This window comes from Chrysoperla carnea (genome assembly GCF_905475395.1).
Source record: "Chrysoperla carnea chromosome X unlocalized genomic scaffold, inChrCarn1.1 SUPER_X_unloc_166, whole genome shotgun sequence".
Classification (NCBI taxonomy): Eukaryota; Metazoa; Arthropoda; class Insecta; order Neuroptera; family Chrysopidae; genus Chrysoperla; species Chrysoperla carnea.
The window spans coordinates 15,001-21,927 of NW_025408118.1; the positions used below are offsets into that span (position 1 = coordinate 15,001).

A 6,927-nucleotide genomic window follows, 5' to 3' on the forward strand; every position below is an offset into this window, starting at 1 on the left:
ACATTAATCAACGCACCAATGCCTATAGATTAATATTTAATGGGTCGCAACGTCCTACAAGATGAGAAGTGCATACCTCGTTATCATACAATTAACAATATACAGCAGTGCATATATTTTTACTAAAAATAAATTCCTAATAAAAATTTTTGTCACATGCTAGTACAAATTGGTTGATTAACGATAAAAAGTAAATGAATCTCATCTTTCGACCTTTCGGGTTTCTCAGGTTTACCCCTGAACGGTTTTACGTACTCTTTAACTCTCTCTTCAAAGTTCTTTTCAACTTTCCCTCACGGTACTTGTTCGCTATCGGTCTCGTGGTAATATTTAGCCTTAGATGGAGTTTACCACCCACTTAGAGCTGCACTCTCAAGCAACCCGACTCTAAGGAAAGATTCACCTATCATCAATAATAATCACTACGGGCCTGGCACCCTCTATGGGTATATGGCCCCATTCAAGATGGACTTGGATGTATTATATAACAATAGGTTTATATTGAATCTTCCTAAACACTACATTCCCCAAGTGTCTGTTTATCAGCCACGGGGTTCAGTGCTGGGCTTATCCCTGTTCGCTCGCCGCTACTAAGGGAATCCTAGTTAGTTTCTTTTCCTCCGCTTAATAATATGCTTAAATTCAGCGGGTAATCTCACCTACTCTGAGGTCGTAAAAGTTTTTAGAAGTATTAAAACAAAAATTTTTTTTATATATTATGTTTTTGTTATATTTTATAAGTAAACAATTTTCTTAATTATTCATACTCAAATTTTTTTAATATTATTATATAATATTATTTTTATATTTATCTAAAGAGAAGAAAATAAAAAATAAATAATTATATATATTAATTTTTTTCGAGTATATTGAAAATTTTATTACAAATAAAATATTCCATAACAAAATATTAATATATAATATTTTTGTTTATTCTTCTTTATTTAATATTTTAAAAATATATTATTAATATCATTTATTATTAATATTATTATTAACATAAAGTTTTATAATATTATATATAAATGATAAAAAATAATATTGATATATTAATTTAAAAATGTCGACAAATAATAAAAAATATATAAATTTTAAATGCTATTAAAAACATTTTATATTTATTTTTTTCTTATATTTGGCGTAAAACATTCATATATAAATAATTTTACATTTCTTTTATAAAAATTTTATTTATCAATTTAATTAAATATGAAAAAATAAATTTTCTTTTTTAATTATTGATAAATTTCTTTTTCATAAAAAAAATTTTATGTAAAATAATCTTTTATTATATTAATATAATGTATACGACCCTCAGCCAGATGTGGTCCGGGAACAGTATCCAAGGACCGCAATGTGCGTTCGAAATGTCAATGTTCATGTGTCCTGCAGTTCACAAGTTGACGCGCAATTAGCTGCGTTCTTCATCGACCCACGAGCCAAGTGATCCACCGTCCAGGGTAATCTTTTTAAATTTTAAATGTAAGTATTATTATTAATAATAATCTTTATTTTTAATATAAAAAATAAAATTATTAATTTATATATCTTTATAAATTCTTTTAAAATAAAAAAATTTTTCTAGAATATAAATTATATATTTTATTTTAAATATATATATATATAAATTAAAGATATTATGGTATTAATAAATATATACATAACATTTTTGATATTTTTGTTAGTGCTAGCTAGATATAATAATTAATATTTGGTATATTTTATAGAAATGTATTTATTTTTTTTTTATAAATTATTTTCTACATAAAAATATATATAATATTAATATGGTACAAAACAAATGGGTTTGTTTTTTAACATAATAACTTTTAATAAAAAAAAAGAAATATCAAGACAAAACATAAAGAAATTTAAATTTGAAATAAATTTTATTCTTTAAAAAAATTTTATCTTGTGTTTTCTTTATTTTTATTATATAACATAGAAAAATAAAAATATAGATTATATCAATTATAATCTTATTTTATTTTTCTTAATAGAGATTATATACATATAAACAAATAATTTCAATATATTCTATTTTTAATTTCACTTTTTTATAAGAGAAATTATTTATAGATTTTATTAATAATTATTGTTTAATAATAATAATAATATTGAATATAAAAATATTTTATATGTAACAAATATATTATTAATATTTATATAATATTCTCTATATTATATGTATAGATATATTATGTGTATAAAAAAAGTTTGGCGTATTACTTTAATATGATATCATAACCAAAATAAATCTCTTTTAACACATAATTACTATTATATATTTTGAGAAAATTACATATTAATATGTTATTTTGTTAAAAAAAATATTTCTTATCAATAATATTTTTATTTTTTGGAATATTTAAAAACAATACAAAAAATATAAATAAATATATTTTATATATATCGTTAATGATCCTTCCGCAGGTTCACCTACGGAAACCTTGTTACGACTTTTACTTCCTCTAAATGATCAAGTTTGGTCATCTTCCCAGCAACATCGGCAATATCAGAAATATTGCCGCGTACCAGTCCGAAGACCTCACTAAATCATTCAATCGGTAGTAGCGACGGGCGGTGTGTACAAAGGGCAGGGACGTAATCAACGCGAGCTTATGACTCGCGCTTACTGGGAATTCCTCGTTCATGGGGAACAATTGCAAGCCCCAATCCCTAGCACGAAGGAGGTTCAGCGGGTTACCCGGACCTTTCGGCCTGGGAGGACACGCTGATTCCTTCAGTGTAGCGCGCGTGCGGCCCAGAACATCTAAGGGCATCACAGACCTGTTATTGCTCAATCTCGTGCGGCTAGAATGCCGCCTGTCCCTCTAAGAAGAATTATTTGTACGCCGGCAGTAAAAACCACATCAAAAAACTGCGTACCCATACACCATAACATATGCAACATAAAGCACAATATATACAAAATATAATCTTGATCGTTAAATCTCAAAAATACATGCATATATAAATACAATACATAACACACATGAAAATGAATGAAATGGGAAACAAACAGCCGATGGGCCTTGAGATGCCGGTAAAGTACGTCTATTTAGCAGGCTAGAGTCTCGTTCGTTATCGGAATTAACCAGACAAATCGCTCCACCAACTAAGAACGGCCATGCACCACCACCCACCGAATCAAGAAAGAGCTCTCAATCTGTCAATCCTTCCGGTGTCCGGGCCTGGTGAGGTTTCCCGTGTTGAGTCAAATTAAGCCGCAGGCTCCACTCCTGGTGGTGCCCTTCCGTCAATTCCTTTAAGTTTCAGCTTTGCAACCATACTTCCCCCGGAACCCAAAAGCTTTGGTTTCCCGGAAGCTGCCCGCCGAGTCATCGGAGGAACTTCGGCGGATCGCTAGCTGGCATCGTTTATGGTTAGAACTAGGGCGGTATCTGATCGCCTTCGAACCTCTAACTTTCGTTCTTGATCAATCAAAACATTTTTGGCAAATGCTTTCGCTTCTGTCCGTCTTGCGACGATCCAAGAATTTCACCTCTAACGTCGCAATACGAATGCCCCCATCTGTCCGTATTAATCATTACCTCGGAGTTCCGAAAACCAACAAAATAGAACCGAGGTCCTATTCCATTATTCCATGCACACAATATTCAGGCAAAATTTGAGCCTGCCTTAAGCACTCTAATTTGTTCAAAGTAAACGTACCGGCCCACCTCGACACTCAATTAAGAGCACCGCGACGGGATTGCAATTGGGGGCTGCCACCGCTCTTAACGGTTAAACACTTACGACAAATTACATAATAAAAATATATATAATGCATTAAATAAATAATAACACTAAAATATACTTTATACATAATCTGTACCACCCACCGGTAGGACGTCCCACATAACATGCTAGTTAAACAATGCGAGCATTGAACCAACAGTGTAGGACACAGATTCGACTACGAGCTTTTTAACCGCAACAACTTTAATATACGCTATTGGAGCTGGAATTACCGCGGCTGCTGGCACCAGACTTGCCCTCCAATGGATCCTCGTTAAAGGATTTAAAGTGTACTCATTCCGATTACGGGGCCTCGGATGAGTCCCGTATCGTTATTTTTCGTCACTACCTCCCCGTGCCGGGAGTGGGTAATTTGCGCGCCTGCTGCCTTCCTTGGATGTGGTAGCCGTTTCTCAGGCTCCCTCTCCGGAATCGAACCCTGATTCCCCGTTACCCGTTACAACCATGGTAGGCGCAGAACCTACCATCGACAGTTGATAAGGCAGACATTTGAAAGATGCGTCGCCGGTACGAGACCGTGCGATCAGCTTAAAGTTATTCAGAGTCACCAAATTAAACGATGCAAATTAAAATTTACACCGATTGGTTTTGATCTAATAAAAGCATTCCTTCCATCTCTGGTCGGAACTCTGTTTGCATGTATTAGCTCTAGAATTACCACAGTTATCCAAGTAAATGTGGGTACGATCTAAGGAACCATAACTGATATAATGAGCCTTTCGCGGTTTCACCTTAATTTGGCTTGTACTGAGACATGCATGGCTTAATCTTTGAGACAAGCATATGACTACTGGCAGGATCAACCAGGGAACTATTTGTATTTATAATATTAAATATATAATAATATACATGATATTTTTGTTTTCTTATTATAAGAAAAAAAATTTTCATACAATAATTATTAATATATAATAATATTATTACAATTTCATTTTAAATATCAGATGGTCTCACCCATTACTGATATAAATTTTTTTTTTTTTATATCTCTATTGTTTTAAAATTAATAGAAAAAACATATGAGATATATATATTATTATTAATTTTTTTTTTTTTCAAATATATATTTTATTATGTCATTTATATAATTTTTTTGCTTTTACAAAAAGAAATATATAACATGTTATTCATAATAAATATTATTGAATAAAAAAAAAAAAAAATAATTATGATTTTTGTCAGACCATCACCAAATGGGTCTTAAAATATTTCAAACATTTTCTCATACTCGTCGCTAGATTGAAAGCGTCATTTATTTTTTAATTTTATTTAAAAAGTTAATTTTAAATAAAAAACGTTATAATAACACTTAATATTCTCGCTTGGTATGAGGTGAGTCAATGTAATATTATTTATAAAAATAATTTTTATATAAATATTGTGTGCTCATATGGGAGTGTAAAGTTTAAAACTTATAACCCATGAACTTGCTTTGACAAAAAAATTTATATGTTATTCTATTTATAATCAATAATTTAATAAAAAAAAATTTTTTTTTAAATATTGATATAAAAAGATATACATATAGAGGTTTTTTTACAAAATTCTCATTAATTTTTTTACAAAAATAATAATACAATATTTAATATCAAAATAATCCAAACTGATTACCATCCAGACTATTATCAATATATATAAGATTGTATTATTATTCATTTCAATACATATTTATTAAAACTGAGATAAAATTTCATATATTAATAAATATGCATGTGTAAAAAAAAAAATTTTTATATAATAATTGAAAATGTTTTTGCTATTATTTTGTATACATACATTAAATAATTGATAACAATTTAATACAATGTACACCTAAAAAATAATAACAGCATATACATATTCGAAACATTACTAGCAAAAAAACCAAAATACAATATTAAATATCAAAATAAACCAAACTGATTACCATCCAGAATATTTTGAGTATATATATATATAATTTTGTATATTTTGCGTTCATGTTAATAAAATATATAAATGATACATATTTGAAAAGTGTTATTCTTCTTTCTGTTTTTTCGTAATATCATGGTGTCCATAGACATGCAAAAGCGTCATACCAAGCCATATACATACCTACACCACCTTTGTTGAATGATACACGAACAGTATGAAAATTAAACAACATATTCAATATCATTTTATATTATACTAAAATAAATGTTATTCTATTAAGAAAGTGTATATTTTTAAATTTGGCATTCATTACATAGTCAAAATACAATAATAATATAGATGATACATATACGATAATTGTTATTTTTCTTTCTGTTTTTTCGTGATATCATGGTGTCCATAGAATTGCAACGACGTCATACCAAGCCATATACAACTCTACACCACCTTTGTTGAATGATACACTTAGAGTATGAAAAATAAACAAATTATACTATATCATACTATATCATATATGTAAGACTGTTGAACATAATACCACAAAATACACTATTTCATATAGATATACATTCATTCTTGTCAACATAAAAGTACGTTATAAATGATACATATACAATAAGTTTTATTCCTCTTTCTGTTATTCCGTAATATCATAGTGTCCATAGAATTGCAACGACGTCATACCAAGCCATATACAACTCTACACCACCTTTGTTGAATGATACACGGACAGTATGAAAAATAAACAACCTATTCTATACCATTTAATATCATACTAAAACATGAAACAAATGTTATTCTATTAAAAAGTGTATTATTTTATTATATTTAGTATTCATTACACAGTCAACATACATAAATGATACATATACGATAAGTGTTATTCCTCTATCTGTGCATCCGTAATATCATAGTGTCCATAGAATTGCAACAACGTCATACCAAGCCATATACAACTCTACACCACCTTTGTTGAATGATACACGGACAGTATGAAAAATAAACAACTTATACTATACCATACTATATCATATGTGTGAGACTGCTGAACGTAATACCACTAATACACTGTTATACATAGATATACATTCATCTCATTAACTTACACGCACTATCCATCATATATATTAAAGACATTACACCCGGTGCTTCAAACTCAAAATATGATAATGTTTAAAATGGCTTTAAACATCATAAACTTTACAGAATAATCAAAATTTAAAGAAAAAAATTTTAAAAAAAAAATTTTTTTCAGCTAAAAATTTTTAT

General features: G+C 29.1%; 3 non-coding genes across 3 annotated transcripts in view; all 3 read right to left on the bottom strand.

The window, feature by feature from the left end:
- Positions 1-673, bottom strand: part of LOC123303957 — a 4,578-nt gene extending 3,905 nt beyond the window's left edge. Inside the window, exon 1 of the ribosomal RNA XR_006536022.1 lies at positions 1-673. This exon is cut by the window's left edge and continues 3,905 nt beyond it. This is a non-coding gene — a ribosomal RNA (large subunit ribosomal RNA).
- Positions 674-1,308: 635 nt separating this feature from the next.
- Positions 1,309-1,463, bottom strand: LOC123303954. The gene has a single exon (XR_006536019.1). It is a non-coding gene; the product is annotated as a 5.8S ribosomal RNA (ribosomal RNA).
- Positions 1,464-2,416: 953 nt separating this feature from the next.
- LOC123303956 lies at positions 2,417-4,572 on the bottom strand. Its single transcript, XR_006536021.1, has one exon. It is a non-coding gene; the product is annotated as a small subunit ribosomal RNA (ribosomal RNA).
- Positions 4,573-6,927: the final 2,355 nt, after the last annotated feature.